We start from the raw sequence: 19,365 nt of genomic DNA, 5'->3' as shown, positions 1-19,365 counted from the left end.
TTTCTGGTTCTTTTGATGTGTGTTGATTCTCTTTTTCTCTTGATAAGTTTGGCTAGAGGCTTATATATTTTGTTTATTTTCTCAAAGAACCAGCTCTTGGTTTCACTGATATTTTTCTATTGCTTTATTCTTCTCAATTTTATTTCTTCTCTGATCTTTATTATGTCCCTCCTTCTGCTGACTTTAGGCCTCATTTGTTCTTCTTTTTCCAATTTCAATAATTGTGACATTAGACTATTCATTCATTTGGGATTGTTCTTCTTTCTTTAAGTATGGCTGGATTGCTATATACTTTCCTCTTAAGACTGCTTTTGCTGCATCCCACAGAAGTTGGGGCTTTGTGTTGTTGTTGTCATTTGTTTCCATATATTGCTGGATCTCCATTTTAATTTGGTCGTTGATCCATTGATTATTTCAGAGCATGTTGTTAAGCCTCCATGTGTTTGTGAGCCTTTTTGTTTTCTTTGTATAATGTATTTCTAGTTTTAAACCTTGTGGTCTGCAAAGTTGGTTGCCAGAATTTCAATCTTTTAGAATTTACTGAGGCTCTTTTTGTGGGCTAGTATGTGGTCTATTCTGGAGAATGTTCCATGTGCACTTGAGAAGAATGTGTATCCTGTTGCTTTTGGATGTAGAGTTCTATAGATGTCTATTAGGTCCATCTGTTCTATTGTGTTGTTCAGTGCCTCTGTGTCCTTACTTATTTTCTGTCTGGCAGATCTGTCCTTTGGAGTGAGTGGTGTGTGGAAGTCTCCTAAAATGAGTGCATTGCATTCTATTTCCCCCTTTAATTCTGTTAGTATTTGTTCCACATATGCTGGTGCTCCTGTGTTGGGTGCATATATATTTATAATGGTTATATCCTCTTGTTGGACTGACCCCCTTATCATTATGTAATGTCCTTCTTTATCTCTTGTTACTTTCTTTGTTTTGAAGTCTCTTTTGTCTGATACTAGTACTGCAATACCTGCTTTTTTCTCCCTGTTGTTTGCATGAAATATCTTTTTCCATTCCTTGACTTTTAATCTGTGCATGTCTTTGGGTTTGAGGTGAGTTTCTTGTAAGCAAAATATAGATGGTTCTTGCTTTTTTATCCATTCTATTACTCTGTGTCTTTTGATTGGTGCATTCAGTCCATTTACATTTAGGGTGAGTATTGAGAGATATGTACTTATTGCCATTGCAGGCTTTAGGTTCGTGGTTACCAAAGGTTCATGGTTACCTTCTTTAGAATCTTACTGTCTAACAACCGACTTATTGAGCTGTTATAAACACTGTCTGGTGATTCTTTATTTCTTTCCCTTCTTATTCCTCCTCCTCCATTCTTTATATGTTGGGTGTTTTATTCTGTGCTCTTTTGTGTTTCCTTTAACTGCTTTTGTGAGTAGTTGATTTTATTTTTTGCCTTTAGTTAGTATTTGTTTGGTCTACTCTCTTTGCTGTGATTTTATTTTCTCTGGTGACATCTATTTAGTCTAAGGAGTGCTCCCATCTAGAGCAGTCCCTCTTAAAAAACCCTGCAGAGGTGGTTTTTGAGAGGGAAATTCCCTCAACTTTTGCTTGTGTGGGAATTGTTTAATCCCTCCTTCATATTTAAATGATAATTGTGCTGGGTACAGTAGTCTTGGTTCGAGGCCCTTCTGTGTCATTGCATTAAGTATATCATGCCATTCTCTTCTGGCCTGTAAGGTTTCTGTTGAGAAGTCTGATGATAGCCTGATGGGTTTTCCTTTGTAGGTGACCTTTTTCCTCTCTCTAGCTGCCTTTAAAACTCTGTCCTTGTCCTTGGTCTTTGCCATTTTAATTATGTGTCTTGGTGTTGTCCTCCTTGTGTCCCTTCTGTTGGGAGTTCTGTGTACTTCTGTGGTCTGATCGATTATTTCCTTCCCCAGTTTGGGGATGTTTTCAGCCATTATTTCTTCAAAGACACTTTCTATCCCTTTTTCTCTCTCTTCTTCTTCTGGTACCCCTATAATATGGATATTGTTCCTTTTGGATTGGTCACACCGTTCTCTTAATATTATTTCATTCCTTGAGATCCTTTTCTCTCTCTCTCTGCATTAGCTTCTATGCGTTCCTGTTCTCTGGTTTCTGTTCCATCATTGCCTCTTACATTTTATCCATTCTGCTTATAAATCCTTCCAGAGATTGTTTCATTTCTGTAATTTTTCTCCAGACGTCATCCCTTCGCTCTTGCATGTTTCTCTGCAGCTCCGTTAGCATGGTTATGACCTTTGTTTTGAATTCTTTTTCAGTGAGATTGATTAGGTCTATCTCCCCAGGTTCCTTCTCAGGGGAGACTGTCTGGGTTATTCTGGTCTGTATCAAATTTTTCTGCCTTTTCATGGCGATAGAGGTAGTTGCGGGAAGATGGTGCGTGTCAGCTGGGAGAACGTCCCTTCCTGCTGTTTTGTGGCCTTCCTCTCCTGGGAGAACAGAGACCTCTAGCGGCCTGTGCTGGGCAGCTGCGCACAGATGGGGCCTCTGATTCTTGCCCAGCCGCTGTGGAGTTAAGCTTTGCATTTGCTGTTGAGTCACACTCCGCTGTTGCTATGGGTGTGGGTGGCCTTAGTCTGCTGCTCCAATATTGCGGAACTGCGTCGGAGGGGAAACAGGCGGGAGGCTGTTTATCGCCATGAGGGGCTCCAAGCTGTGCTGCCACCCAAGGGGTTAGGGCACCCGGAGTTCCCTGGGATTCTCAGCTGCTGGGCTAAGTGTCCCAGGATGTTTCCATCCAGCTGTGGGGTCCCTTTCCCTTTGAGTCTTTCAAAAAGCACTCGCTTTTCTTTGTCCCAGGGGTTCCAGCTGCAGAGACCTGCTCACAGGTCTTACTGTCCTGTTTCCCTAGTATCCAGCACACCATGCCCTGTGTGTCTGTGCTCTGGTGTGGATGGCTAGGGCTGGGTGTTTAACAGTCCTGGGCTTCCTCTCCCTCCCGACTCCTCTCCTCCTGCAGGGAGCTGGGGTCAGGGGCGCTCGGGTCCCGCTGGGCCGCGGCTTGTATCTTACCCCCTTTGCGAGGCGCTGGGTTCTCACAGGTGTGGATGTAGTCTGGCTGTTGTCCTGTGTCTTCTGGTCTCTCTTTTAGGAATAGCTGTATTTGTTGTATTTTCAAAAATATATATGGTTTTGGGAGGAGATTTCCACTGTTCTATTCAAGCCGCCATCTTGGCTTTGCTCCTATTTTTGAAGCTATTTTAAATGGAATTGTTTTCTTGATTTCATTTTCTTTTTGTTGTAAAGAAATGCAACTAATTTTTCCATGTTTATTTTGTATCCTTCACTATTACTGAATTTGTGTTTTAGTTCTAACTCTGCATGTACATGTACTCTATAAGGTTTTCTATATATAGAATCATGTCATCTGCAACATAATTTTACATCTTCCTTTCCAGTGTGGATGTCTTTAATACCTTTTTCTTGTCTGGTTGTTCTTGCTGGTACTTCCAGTACTATGTTGAACAGAAGTGGCAAGAATGGGCATGCACGCCTTAGATCAAATTTTAGAGGAAAGCTTTCCATTTTTTCCCCATTGATTATGATACTAGCCATGGGTTTCATAAATGGTTCTTTATTGTGTTGTGAGGAAATTTCCTCTTGTACCTATTCTGTTGAGAGTTCTTGAGTGGATGTTGGACTTTGTCATAGAATTTTTCTACATCTATTGAGATAATCATGGCTATTATCTTCCATTTTGTTAGATGGTATACCTTATGATTTGTATATGTGAAACCAGCCTTGCATCACATGTATAAATCCCACTTGACCATGGTGTATAAGCTTTTTGATGTGTTGTCGAACTCAGTTTGCTAGTATTGTATTAAGGATTTTTGCCTCTATGTTCTTAAGAGATTTTGGCCTGTTTTCTTTTCTTCTGAAAAGAATTTTTGGTAGTTTTCTTTTCTTGTGGTTCCTGAGCTTGTCTTAAAAACTCTCAGCAGTTTATTCATGCCAAGAAACTTTAGCATGACCTATTTGATTTCTCCCCACCCCTAGGGGTTTCTAATATAATTCATAAAAGTGAATATGCCCAGATGGGATCCTAGAAATATAGTTATTTTTCAAGTTAGTTACTTTTTATATCCTTCATGAAATATTTATGTTTTTCTTCATAGGTCCTCAAAAAATTATTGCTAAGTTTATCTCAGAGATATTGTGAATTTTATTTCTGTTATGAATGGTTTCATTACCTAATATCCTTTCAAATAAACACTGTTAAATATAAGGAACCTTTAATATTTGTCCAATAATGTATCTTTTTTCATTTATCATTTTATTTCAGGTTTATGACAATACACATATGTTTAACACTTCATGGATATAAATTGAAATCATGTAACATACTCATTATTATCCCTGTGTGCTGCACATGCCCAACATAAGAAATTCACCCAATAACCTTACAATGGGAACCATGTCTCCTAGCACTTGTTTCAATGAGGTATTTTACCTTTGTTCTAACATCTGTGAAATTTGTGTCCTCAGTTACATGGTTAGATTTTGCCATCTGCTCTTCCAGGGGTCCCTAGAAAGCTTCCTGAAACTCAGCTCACTAGAGATATTTGTTGTAACAAAACCCAATCTAGTAGTGGAAGTTAATCTTAAGGTATTAGTCAAGCATTCTCCAGAGAAACAGAACCAATAGTGGGGTACAGGGTGGGGGGATAAGATTTTAAGAAATAGACTCTTGTGACTTGTGGGAGTTAGCATTTCCGACTCTGAAATCTGGAGAGCAGGCTGGAAGGCTAGAGACTCAGAGAAGAGCTTTTGCAGTCTTAAGAGTCCAAAATCTGCAGGGCAGGCCAAACAGGCTGGAAACTCGGGCAAGATTTCTATGTTGCAGTCTGAGCAGAATTGCCTTTTTTACAGAAAACCTCAGTCATTGCCCTTAAGGACTTCAACTGATTAAATTAAGCCCATGAAAATTATGGAGGATAATCTGCTTTACTCAAAGTCTACTATTTAAATGTTAATAACATCTAAAAAAATACCTTTCACAGCAATATCTACACTGGCATTTGACCAAACCGCTGGGCAACAGGATTTAGGTTCTCTAAGTACTCCTAAATTGCTAAAACTAACTCCCACTATTAAGTTACAGTTTCCTATAATAACACATTAGTGGGTTTGGTATTCACATTGTGAGGGGAGGTTAATAAATTTTCTTTACCTATCTGCCCTTTTTGCTATTTTGTGTAAGTGTTACTCCTATAATTAAAATATTGAAGGCTTTTTTAAGGGAAACACACCACATTAGAAAATATTCAAATCACTGAGAAATATAAAATAAAATCTCTTTGTAATATTGTGTATCTTCTTTCTCTATAGAGTTTTCATTTTCACATGTATTGGCTCATTTCATCTGCAGAAGTCACAGTATATAATGCATGCCCTGGATTTATTCTGAAGATTAAGTGAATTTATCCATGTTTAAGGCATTTAGTACATTGATCCAAGCTCTCAGTAAACATTTAACGTTTTCTTTATTATTCTTGTTTATTCTAAAAGCACATATCTGTATCTCCTTTATTTGGATCAGAATACCTTTGGCTTGGAAATTTTACATGATTTAAAAAGTGCAAGACAATCAAATGATTTTATTTTTGAAAACTCTTTACTTTTTGGTTAACAAGCATAATACTTGTTCATAAAAATTAAAAATCCCTTTACACCTGTTTCCATTATCCTGTCTAAATGTTAAAGGTGCCAACAGCATACTTTCACAATTTTCTATGCTCAAACAAATGCATAAGCAACCTGTGAAAATCAGAGAAGTGTTTGATCATTACTTTTTCTAGAAAAGTGTTATCATACCATGTGGGTTTCTCCACAACTTGCTTTTCTTACCTAATAGCACTGCCAATCCTTTTTTGTTTTCAGGATTTCAGGTTCCAAAATTCAACATTTCCACAATGCAGAATACAGTTGTGAAACATAAATTAAATTCATTTAATTCTGTAAATGCTGAATTTTCCTAACAATATTTAAGCTTTCAGTTCCTGTCTGATTTTGAATCAATACTATATTGTTTTATATCTTTATAGTGATTCTCATGAAAAATATCCCTCATTGCTCTTCTTAATTGGAGTTTTTACAGAAAGGTAATTTCTTTTTCTAAAGGAGCTTTAATGTCTTGTTTTGAATGTTTTAAAAATGTCTCACTCTTAATTAATATAAACATATAAATGAGTTTGAGGAAGATTACCTACCTATTTCAATGTCCTCATATTACTCATTGATTTTTACTTTATTTTGTTGAGTTTGAGATTCCTATGCAGTTAAGTCCATCATCTCTGCTTGTTTCCTACATGATTGTCGCATTAAAATTGTTAGATACCATCTTCATCACCCACCCCACTCTCCCCCTGCAGCCTCCACATAATCAATATTAATAGCCTGGTTCCATCCTTCCATGTATATAATGCATGGCATTTAGTATTAAAATGTAATTATATTTGATATACTCTCCAAAGTATTCTGCATCATACTCTTCTTAACTCACAAAACTGTGTTGTGGACATTCTTCTAGGTCTTTAGATCAAGGTTTTATGTTTAAAATATAACTTCAGCATATGTAGAAAGCATTTGCATGTATGCAGTAAATAAGGTTGTAACATTATTCCTTGCAACTATAAAATTTTCCCATGGCATTGATTGATTGATTCTGTTACATTTGTTCTCTCTCACAATTCTTGAGCTGATGCCATGATTGTTTCAATTATTCTAGCTTTAGAATAAAATTTGAAAGCAAATAACCTCCAACTTTTGGAGATTTTCCCTTAATTGTTTTACTATTTTTGGTTTTTCAGATGAGATTGAATGTCATGTGTTTTAATTCATCAAAATGAAGTCACTTTTCAGCATTTAATATAATTGACTTTACAATATTAGATCCCCCAAGATCATAAATATATATTAGCTGTTTTTTATATTCAGCGTAATTTAGAAGTTTTCTTATAAGGAATCCTGACTAATCCTTGCTGATTTGATTCCTAGTTGTTTTAATTTAAAAAATATTTTCTGCTGTGAATGGATTTTTATCTAATTTTCTTTTTAAAATAAATATTGCTATATAGAAAAGCTACTACTGTGTTTTGTTTTCTGTGTGCTAAGACAGGAGTTTCCATCATTCTTCGCTAGATTCTTTTGGATTATCTACATTAGTTACAATATCTGAATAGGACTTGCACTGCAACATTACACACCATCACAGCTGGTAAGGGCTGCATGTTGCTGTGCAGAGCAAGCCAGACAGCACCTTTGCTTTTGGGTCTTCCCCTGCCTCCTCCAGCTCCATCTCTTAGATCTCTGCAGTAGGTCCATGCCCTCAGGTAAACATTTGGGAAGGATTTGCTGCCATCACAAGATGCCTTTTCATATAAGATAACAATTCAGTAATAGAGTTTAAAATGAGCTAGAGGAAAGTTTATTCGAAGTACTTGTATCAGTGGTAGGTAACAAAATATATTCTAAATAGAAAGGCAAATATCTACAAGTGTGTTTTGCTAGACATGCAGTCAAGTGTTTGCATATCTGCTTAAGTTTCCATGTTGATTTTCACTTTAGAAGTATTTTATATTTGTTGCTTCACTGAACCCTGCAACCATAAGAAAGGGGTGAGAATGGAGTCTAAAGATTCAGATAATCCATGTAAATTCACTTGGCATACTGCCTGAGAAATGTGATCAGTTATCAATACTGCAGAGATCTAAGAGATGGAGATGGAGGAGGCAGGGGAAGACCCAAAAGCAAAGGTGTTGTCTGGCTTGCTCTGCACAGCAACATGCAGCCCTTACCAGCTGTGATGCTGTGTAATGTTACAGTGCAAGTCCTGTAAGAAATTATTGTTAATGTAGATAATCCAATGTTAATGTTAATAATTATTGATAGTAATAGTAGTGCTAAGAACCGATTTTTTTTTCTTTTGTAGAGAATAGAAAACAAGATTGTAGAGGTTCTTGTTTCAATCATTTAGGAGGCCCATGTTACTTAATAACAAAAATTGTTTTTTCAGACTAACTTGTCAAGGTTACAAAGATATAAACTGAAGAAGTTGATAATCTTCTCTCACATCCTTTCTATTCCTTAGAGCTAATATTTAAAAGGTATATGATCCTGGACAACAAAATTCAATGTTATATTGATGTTTTTGCAAATACATCTACATTATTATGCCAAGTTCAATTTAACATTCTATCATGTCTCTGGAATTCAAATGATATTAAAAGTTCATCGATATTTAAAAACACAAAATACAAGAAGAGCAATGAGGTATATTTAAAGTATCAAATAATAAAATATTATAAAGCTATAATGAATAGAAGAATGTAGCACTGGCACAGAAATCAACAGGTAGCTGAACTCATCTTATTGGTCATAGATAAGTAAACTCATTAAGGTTTTTTGCTTAGCCCCTAAAATATTGTTGATAATTTTGTTTCTTGATATTTTGCAAATGTTCTTTCTTTTGCAAATGAACATATTTTTACATTGTACTAATTTCTTACTGACTGATATTACAAGGAAAGCTATTGATATCAGTATGTTTTGTTTATGTTCACACAGCTGACTGAGCCATCTTACTAGTTCTCATCATTTCTCAGTTGTTTCTAGGATGATGGTCATGTCATCTATGTAATGAATGCATTGTAATGTTGAAATCAAGCCACAGGCTGTGTTGTCATATCAGTAAGTGACATGTGTTGTCCAAGCCCCTCCTTCCTAACTGCCCATGGCATTACTTTTGACATGGTTTACTAACCCTTGTATTTTCCATCACACGGCAGTAGATCTGGTTAACATCTACAATCAGGTGCCTTTAAGGAAAGTAGATTATCCTCTATGCTGTGAGTGGACCTCATCTAAGCAGCTGAAGGTCTTAAGAGCCAAAACCTAAGCTTCCAGGAGAAGAAGTTTTGCCTTGGGACTACAACATCTGTTGTTTCCCAAGCCTGCTGACCTGCTGACCTGTGTCAGACTTCAGACATGCTAAGTCCACAGTCCAATGTGCTAACTCCTTAAAAATCTCTCATATATACTATATATCCTCTATGTCTCCCTCTATATCTGTATCTATTTCTATGTTCATGTCTATATCTCTATGTATCTTTCTATCCTGGTTCTGCTTATCTGTAGAATGCTAATTGATACACCCCTCCTAAAACTGCCTTTGGAGTTTTCATAGCTACCCTAGTCAACACAATTTGAGATTCTTTGGAGAGACCTAACAATCTAAAATGCAGGTCAAAAACCTTTTGGTCTAGATAGAGGTTTGTACAGTACAGGTATTATCTTTTGGAAGATTAGAACAGTGGTTAGTATTTTGCATAGTTCTGTGTGGGAGTTGTTAATAGTTAATAGCATACTTTAAAAGCAAAATGGTAACAGAAGAAAAATGAAAACAGGTAGACAAGCAGTCACAGGTGGGCTTCCTTTTGTATGGAGAAAAATGTTAGGCATTGAGAAGGTGGTAGAATGTTGTTGAAAAGCCTTACTTAGATGAGAAATTGATTCTATGGAAGGAAGCCAGAACATCTGGAGTAGAAATAAGATGGTGGCATCTCCACCCCATTCTCTGTAGCCTGACAGGACACAGAAGAGGACCACAGTTGTTGCTGTAACCCTAGGTAGAGGGACAGAGTAGAAAATGAGTAGCCAAATAAAGTACAAGCTTAAAAGCGAATCTTTTTTTTAACAGAGAGACACAGCATAGCCAGGTGCCTGGATTTGAGTCCCATCCCAATGTCACCAGTTCCTAGCTGTACAGACTTGTAAATTGCTTAACTCTCTGTGCCTCACTTTGCTTATCTATACAATGGGAATAATAATAGTAATGGGGATTAAGTGAATTAATAGATGTAAACCACTTAAACAATCCTTGCCCCCTAGAATTTACTAAATACATACTAAGGACTACTAAGAAAGCAGTCTAATAGTGAAAATTAAAGCTGTCTAGTATACAGATAACATTATTCACATCTTGCTAATTAAGTGCATTTATTCTAAATAGGAAACCAACTTTTTAGTAATTCATATGCTTTGTTGAGTATAAAATCCGCTATAGAATATATCATTTGCATCCATGCTGCAGATACTTTTAACTGAAAAGTATTTTTCCATGGTTTTTCACTTGAGCCTCATGAAAAATTAGTGAGTTTGATGTAATAAGTGTTCTCATGAGGATTAAATGAGATAATTGTTATAAAAATCTCATACCAATTACTTGAGTGGTTTTATTACTTATTTTTATCAATGTAATAATTTGAAACTTTGAAACCTTAAGTGTTTTATTTCAGTTGGGATAACACAAGTGGCCCTGGGTCCTTTTTGGTCAAATTACAAAATTACTTCTCTTTCTTAAATTGTGTTTATTCCCAGCTATAATGCTTTCACATTGTAACTAATGAAATAAGGCAGATAAACATAAAGAAATTGCTAATCCTTCTTATGACCCTCTCTATTTCCATCCCCCTTGGATGGCGGAATGCCAACATCTCCATGCATATTGTACTGGTTTCTTTCCTTCTCCAGCTCAAGCAAACACAAAACTGTACATTTTACAAAATTTTTAAATCTTAAATACATTAGTCTGCCACTTGCTTGTCTTATGCTAAAACATTTCAGAACATCCCTTCTAAATCATTGGTTTTCAACAGGGAAGGATCTTGCTCTGCACCCCCTACCAACCCCAGAGCAACAGATGGCCTTGTCTAGAGTCATTTCTGGTTGCCATAACTGGAGGGAGGATGCAACTGGCATTTGGTGGGTAGATGTCAGGGATGATGATCAAAATCCTATAATGCACAGGACAGCTACCCGCCATCCCAACAAAGAATTATTCCAACCAAAATATCAATAGTGCCAAGATTAGAAATCCTGTTTTAGGTCAGTAGAGGTATACAGCTAACTCTTTATGTAAATAGTTGTACAATATTCCATAATAGTGACAAACCACAATTGATTCAAGTCTGTTAACGATGAATCAATTTAGAAGTTCCCAGTTCTTGCCACCGCAGACAATGCTGCAGTGCACATTCTCGCCCACAGACCTTCATGAGCTGATGCTTTTCTTTCTCTTGGATAGATTCCCTTATGTGAGACTGCTGGGCCAATTTTGTAGATTTTAATTGATTTCAGTATCACTTTTCAAATTGTTTGTTATAATTCACACTCCACCCTTAATAAAGACGACTGCCATTTTCCCAGCATTCTCTCTAGGAACTGGATGTTTTCGATCTTCTGTAATTTTAGCCAAGTACTTGGGTAAAAAACAATGTCTCATTGTTAGCTTAATTTGCATTTACCTAATTATCATTAAGCAAGCAGTATTTCATACATTTATTAGCTATTTGGATATTTCCTATTCCTATTGATATATTGTGCTGACTTTTTCTATTGTCTTTTTAAGATGATGTGGAATCATTGTATACTGTGATTATTACATTTTATCTGTCATATATGGTGCAATATTTTTCTCATCCATCACTTGTCTTCCTGATGATGTATCTCTCCATTTAACAAATTTTAATTTCTATGTGCTATTTTAATTTTTAATGTATTGTTTCTTTTTTTTTTTTGCCTTATATAGGACAGTGGACTCCACTCCAGATTCATATAAATCTTACTCTAAATTTTGCTAATTCCTTGTTATTTTACCTTTTATACTTAGATTTTTAATCTGTATGGATTTTTTTATTTGGTGGAAGACAAGAGTGTCTAAGCTAGTTTTCTACCTCACTGAAACTATTTTTGCACAGTTAATTAATAAATCATCCTTTCCTCACTAGTAAAACCTTGTTCCTATGTATTCTTGAACCTTTCGTTTTGGACTTTAAATCCTCTTTTAGTCATTTGTCTGTCATTTTTGTCAGCATCACAATATTATGGTTCTATTTTAACTTTTCATACCTGGTTAGTTAAAGCTCTTCACTGTTTTTCATAAAGGTCTTAACTATTCTTGGATATGTATTCTTTTCTGTAAGCATTAAAATTGTTATGTCAAGTTTCAAAAATAAGTCTGTATCAGACAGGGTCCTGGTGGGATGCCAGTTACACATTTGCTCCTATAATTTGGGGGAGTTTAAGAAAGGGACATGTGTGAATGAGATACGGGGTACTGAAAAGGAATGAGAAGCATCTTCAGGCTGGCTACAGCAAGAAGCCATTACCACCCTTGTATCTGAAGGCTGAAGGGAAGGCAGAGACTACTAGTGTCCTGGGAGAATGTCTGCACTGGGGAGGGTTACCAGTGGGAGTTTTAGCTTTCTGTAGAAGGCATAACCAATCCATAGCACCTAGACGGGAGGAAGCCAGGGAGATAAATGTGCTGACCTTCATTTCCTCCTACCTCCAGAACTCCTGTCAGTACCTCCTATTGGCCAAACCCAGCCATTCACCAGAGAGCAAGAGAGTGGGTTGATGCAGTTCAGACAGGTCAGCCACCTGGGGCACAGATCAGGATGGAGAAGGGAAGAGGGTGCATCTAGAGAAGCAGAGTATATCCAGCCCATAGTCCATTGGAATTCTGATCAAGAATTCCACATATATATGAATTTTGTGAGGACTAAGATGTTAGTTTTTCCTGCCCTGAACCTAGTACATATCTCCCTATTTTCATATCTTGTTTTATGTTCTTTATTAAAATTTTATAATTTTCTGTACATAGTTCCTTTCCCTTTCCTGATAAATCTATTCCTACATATTTGTAATTTTTATTATTGGATAACATTAATTTTTCATTCTATTAACAAATGGCTCTCAGTGATATGACAAGAGTTGTGCATTTTTTTGGGTATAAAACCATCTTATCTAATTGTCATAAATTTTTGTTGGAATTGTTTCCCCCTCTAATGTTTTTTAGGTATAAGGCCATACATGAGCAAATAAAGATAATTTTTCTTCCTTTTAAATACCTATTCTTACTATTTAATTTTCTTTTGTAATTGTGTCAAGCAGCAACATCCAAAGAGTAATGGTGGTAGTAGGCAATACTTTGCTACTTAGGAGTTGATTTTTTTAATTATAGAAGCAATATACTACTCTACTTTTATTTTTTAATTGCAGCTTACCCGATCAAACTCCAATCCTTTCTGAATAAGACTCCCAGCTATTGTCTACTCTTTCCCTTCTTCTATCTCAATTCCTTAATCTAGAAAATGGGATTGATACTAATACTTACCTCATAAGGTTATTTGTGAGAATGAGGTGGTATTAAGTATGCAAAGTACTTAGAATGGAGCCTGCCATATAGAAAGCTTCCAATAGATATTTGCTACCATTATTATCATCATCACCCATTGGAAGTATATAGTGTGGTGTTTTGTTGTAACTCCTTGAGAAAGTTAATTATTCTGTATCTACTGATTTATAGGGGTTTTTAGTATACTCTGGATCTTAATTTTTATAATTGTTACAAAATACTTTCTTTCATTCTGCCCTTTTGTTAAAAAATTTTGTTCATGGTAGTTCCTACTTTATAGAAGTCTTTGATGTGTTGTGATTATTTATTATTTTCCTCTTAAAATTTTTGTGTCATAAGAATTTACCTACTCTCAAATGATAAGCATATTTTCATTAATGTTTTTCAAATCTTTTATAGTGTTTTAAGTCCATCAAGATTTTGATGTCACACTTCTTATTATGGTGATTTCTGGGTATTCATAATATTCATAGTATTTCTTGATGGTGTAAATTTTTTCTCCTTTGTTCATTCGCCAATCACGCAATAAATCACTGCCATGTGTTGGGCACTTTGCTGGATGCTGGGGACACTGTGGTGAACAAGTCTGGCAAAAACCTGTTCTCATGGAACTCGTATTCTATGGAGACAGGGTGGGGTGGAGAATAAAGGAATTGAACAAATAAACAAATCAAGACAAATTTATCTAACCATAGAGAGTGTGAAGAAATTAATCATTAGAGTGTTGTCTTGAAAAGCAAGTGGGATTGGGGAAGGGTGCCCTGTCCTACCTTGGACAGGGCAGTCAAGGCTGGCCTCTTTGAGGAGGCATTATCTGAACTGAGACCTAAGTGACCTGTCATGAAGCCCAGCCATACAGCATTCTGGAGGCAGTTTCAAGCGGAGGGGAAAGTTAATCTAAAGACTGAGGAAACCGGACAAAGAAGGCTGGTGAACTGGAGCATCGTGGGTGAAGTGGAGAGTGGGAAGGATTGAGGTAGGCAGGGCAGGCCATCTGGGGCCTCGTGGAGCAGGGTTAGGATATTGGGTTGAATTCTGTGCACACTGGTGTGCCACTGGGGGAAGTTTAGCAGGAAAAGAATACGACTTCACCTACATTTTCTGTCAGGTTTGCTACCACAGTGGCCTGTAGTATAAGAGCTAATGCAAGCCTCTTAACATATATATATCCAAATTGTTTTCCCATTGCACCAACTTAAACTAAAGAGTGTATGGTCTGTCCATCTCACTGTATTCTCTGTAGCCTTCAGAATATTCTTTTAAAGTTGTTGCTATTAGTTGATAAAATACAGGTGTCTTGCAATCTGGATTTGAATGTCTTTAAGTAATGGTGATATTGCCACTTATTTTTCATTTTTATTGGGCATGTGAATTTAATTTTGGGGGATTAGTCTATTCCTATCCTTTACCCATTTTTCCATTGGGATATATAGTGGATGCCATGGTGTGCCACCCGGATCCCCTTTTAGGACCAAGGTACTTTTTCTCCCAGCTGGCAAGATGTTGTTTGCTGACCCTCAGCTGAATCCTTGGCCAAAGGGAATGTGGGTGACCACCAGTCAATGAAGATGTTATAATTTAACACTTGATCAGTATAAGGTCTTTACATTTATCTCTCTATCTAGCAAGTTTTAAAACCATTTTCCTGGCCTGTTATTTGTCATTTTTGTTCATAGTTTTTAAATTTTTTTAATTAAAAGAAAATTATATCTTAACATTAGGGCAAATTAGTAATCTTCTATATGTTTTTTCACATACATAAGGCTTGTTCTTTCTTTCCCCCTAAAAAAATTAGCTTCTCAATACAATGCTTCTTTATTTATGAAAGATTTAAATTTTTATTTAGTCAAGTGTAATGATTTTTTATAAAATATTTGCAGGCTTAGTAAGCCTCTGCCATCAGATCTTTAAATATTAATCAATATTCTCTCCTAGTTCTTTTTTAATGATCCATGTTAGTATTTCCTCCTTTAACCCATTTGGTATTCTTTTGATTACATGGAAGGAAGTGCAAATCTAAGTCTGTGCCCCCCCCAATATATTCAACTTAACCAACAAGATTTCAGCTATTAGTCTTGCTATCTTTAAGCCAGTACTAATATGTTTGAATTATTCTAGCTTTCCAACATGCAGTTAATATCTGGTATGACAGATACGCCCTCATTTTGCTTCACTTTTTTACCTTTCTCCTGAGTATCCTTACAGATGGACTATAACATAATTTTGTTAGAAAGAAAATTTAAAAGTCACATTGGAATGTTAATGTAATTACCTTAATTATAAATGTCACAAAAATTAGTTTTCCCATGATGTTGAACCATCCTATCCAGAAACACTCAAGTATAAATTTTATATTATATATATATTTATACATACATATTTTTATATATTAAACATATTTATAACTATATATACTATATATATATTTTTTAAATATAAATATATAAAGTATATATAAAACACACATTTATATATTATGTAAATACATAAATGTATGTATTTGCCCCTCAGGAAAGATTTCTAGATTTCTTTATAAACAAGCCCTGAACTGATTTTGGTAATTTATTCTGTGCTTCACATTTTTTTACTTTTGTTTGTGAATGGGGAGGTCACTTACTAGATTGTGTAATATTAGACAGTTAATTAATCCCATTTGCCTCAGTTTCTGCACCTATAAAGTGGGGATAATAGCCCCTCCCTGATGGGTTTGTTTAGAGTGTGAAATGAAATAATACAAGGACCATATAACATGTACCTGGCACATTTTAAGTGCATGATACATAGACATTATTTTCGGTAAAACATACTTCCTCCAGGAGCCTCTTAGCTGTTCTGTTCTGTTAGTGCCCATTAATATTAGCCATCAGTAATCACTCAACAAATACTTGACATTGTTCTGACTCCCAGAAATCTGCTTTTACTATGTGCCAGCCACTGTGCTTGGGTGCTGGGCAAAAAGTGGTGAACGTTAACAGGGGTGGTCCCTGTCATCATGGAACTTTCAGTGTGATGGGCTCATGTAATTAAGTGGTACACAGTTAGATATCTGATTATAAACTAAGTAATAGGAAAGAAAGGCATGGTATGAAATAATACCTATTGGGACCCAATTTAGGCAGGTGGTAGGGCCAAGCAGAAAAACATTTTAGCTAAGATTGCACATGCAAGAAGCTGAAACCAGGCAGGCTATTCAAGACATAGTAAACAGCATGTCTGAAACCTCTAAAGCCAGAAAAAGCTTGCACTTATGGGCACCCTGGTCATGGAGAGGCAGTGTTGTAGAATGAGCCTAGGTTCTGGGATCATACTGCCTTGGAATTGAGTCCCAATTCCCTACCACTTACTGTGGACCCTGGGCAAGTTAATTTCTCCAAGGCTGGGTTTCCTTACTGTAAACTGATGTCAGTAACCAGCAAGCTTTCTGGTGGTTGTGAGAGTACATGAGACAATGCATATGATGCACTATTAGCACAATGCTTGGTATAGAGGAAGCACTACATAAATGTTATCTTTTATTATTGATAAACCTTTTCCACTAAGGACTATACTCAGCTTTTGTGCTGCTTTGTTACTGCCTCTTCACATCTATGACTCCCTTAGTGCAAAGTTGCTCAAAACAAAAAAACATATTAGTGACTGTTTATTGACTATTGTGTACCCACACCATGATAGTTATTTTCACACACTGACTCCTCACGCAATATCTGTAAGGCAGGCATCAATATCCTTATTTTAAAGATATGAAAGCCAGTGTGCAGAGGAGTGACTGATACAAACTCAAAGCCATGCTGTTAGTAGTGACTTTGGGCCATGATTTTGAAGAAGCCATCAGCTTCCTTCTTCATAAAGTTTGCATGACATCTAATATGTACCCATTACTTAACACTTGACCCTGCTTCTACCCTTCCCCTCCAGGTTACCTACTCTCCAGCTGGTCTCGTTTTCTTTGTCTTTCACTTCTTTCAGGGTAATAATTTGTACCATTTTCTTGTCTTACTTCCACCTTGACTTCTCTTAACAGGGATTCTGGTTCTCCCTCAAAACTATACAGTCTCAAGTTGCTGTGGGTAAAACACTCCTCCAGGGTTGACTCAGTTAGGAATCCTTCTACTTAGGGTCAACTGTGAGCAATCTTCCCTCAGGACTTGCCCAAACCAGTGGGGAAGAAACAAGGTAATGTCCCATTTCACTTACCTTGACCTTAAATGAACAAAGAGCACATTTGGATCCAGGGAGTACTAGAATTTCTGGCTTCAGTACCCTCCATTGTGTTGTTCTATGAAAACTAATGAAACGTTAAGAGCAAATGACCTTGGTTTTTAGCAAACTAAGGTCATGGCAAATTAAATAGCTCATGTAGATTATGAATAAACCCAGCACGTGGTCAGACTTGCCAGCTTTTGAATAAAATGAACATCTTCCTTCAACTGTCTGGTAGTTTTATTGGTAGAGGAAACCCAGATGATATTTTATATCCAAAATTTCTTTTGAGGCATCCCAGTCATTTAGAAATGCCTTCCCAGAAGTTAAAGAAGAGGAAAGAAGAGGCTTTTTAGAAGATTATGCAGAATGCCAAAAGCGAAAATTTCAGTCTGAATTCAAGTCTCATCCTTGCAAAAAGCAATAGCTTCTTTGTAGAGCAGGCATCCTAATTATGCCCACTAACTTCCACACAGCCCACAATGAGGACAAATGATTCACAACTAAGAGAACTTTGAGTAAATTAAAAGCATGGGTTCTAGCAAGGGAGATGGCTTCTGTGTTCTTAGTAATGGACTTCATTGGAATATTGCACAGCAGATCACTATGGGAAACAGGCAGAAAGCTGCTGTGGGGCCTGAGGAAGAGCTTGTCTCACTCTCCAGGGGCCCTTTCCTCTCAGGTGGCCAATGAGGGTTTCTGCTGAGCACAGTTTAGAAATGACTGGCATAAGCGTCTTCAAAACATGTTTTCATAATTGAAAAGAAAAGGAAGCAAAATTATTCATCAAATAAACTTTTCCTGGAAGTATGAGGTGGCTTTCCCTTTGCCATCTGAGATCCTGTTTTTATTTGTACAACTTGGAGCTCCTTTTCATTCATCTCATTTAGACGAACTCTTTATCACCAGTGGTGATAAAACACACTTTAGTTCATGGTAAAGCCTATGTTGAGTTGTACAAATAAAACTAGCTCATGTCTTATTCATTCCCACATATTATCCTCAGAATTTTTAACTAGCATTTTTCATAGTGAAGCATACCACAGCTGACCTTGTGCAAAGATTCACAGTTTCTTGTAGGAGAGCCTTTGAAACAGGAAGCACCCCCACTGGGCAGGCAGTTCAGGATGAGAGCAAAACTTTGCCATTTCACTTGTTCATCCATTGTATTTTCAAACCTTTTATACAAAAGTCAATAGCGCTGGTTTGAAAGTAATTTTGCAGTGGAGTGTTTTTAATGGCTAGAAGGGCCATTTGAGTGTTACTCTAGAGTTGGGAATACTTGAGGATGAATAATAGATTCTTACATTTTGTATGACAAACAGCTTAGGAAAAACTTGGTGCAAGCTGAAAGAAATGTATTGTCAGTGGTAACTGTAGTTTTGTAGATTAATTTACTTGAATTCAGGTAAATTTACATCATCCATACTCATTACACTGAGGGCAACTGAATGAATGAATAGCTTTATAACAAATCAAGCAAGGTCTAAGCCTTTGAATTTTCTAAAGATTTCAGTATCCCCTAAGAAATCACTGCTTGTATTTGCCCCTATAACTGGGAGCTCATTAAGGAACTGTGCTCTGTTTGAAAAGTTAACTGGCTGATTTTTTCAAATAAGTGATTGTTAGGCAATAGACTAGGTACTTTTGCTAGAGATATGATAGAGTTCATATGCTTTCTTAATCCACAAGAAATGACTTAGTCACTAGGGAGACCTTACTCATAGAATCAGTTCTTTAAGTGACAAGTACGTTTGCCTTGACAAATCATTTTATGGATATATAAGAAATGCACATTATCTTACATCAGTACAACTGAAGAACATCTTAATTGAAGATAGTAAAAAGGACAGTTAATGGCCTGCTTTCTAATTCTATTTCAAGGAGAAAAGAAGTTATGCTTGAAATAAGACTGTGAGTACACACACACACGCACACACACAGATGTACTTCACCTACAGTCTGAT

This window comes from Manis pentadactyla, chromosome X (assembly GCF_030020395.1).
Source record: "Manis pentadactyla isolate mManPen7 chromosome X, mManPen7.hap1, whole genome shotgun sequence".
Lineage (NCBI taxonomy): Eukaryota > Metazoa > Chordata > Mammalia > Pholidota > Manidae > Manis > Manis pentadactyla.
Note: the sequence above shows the minus strand (reverse complement) of the source record.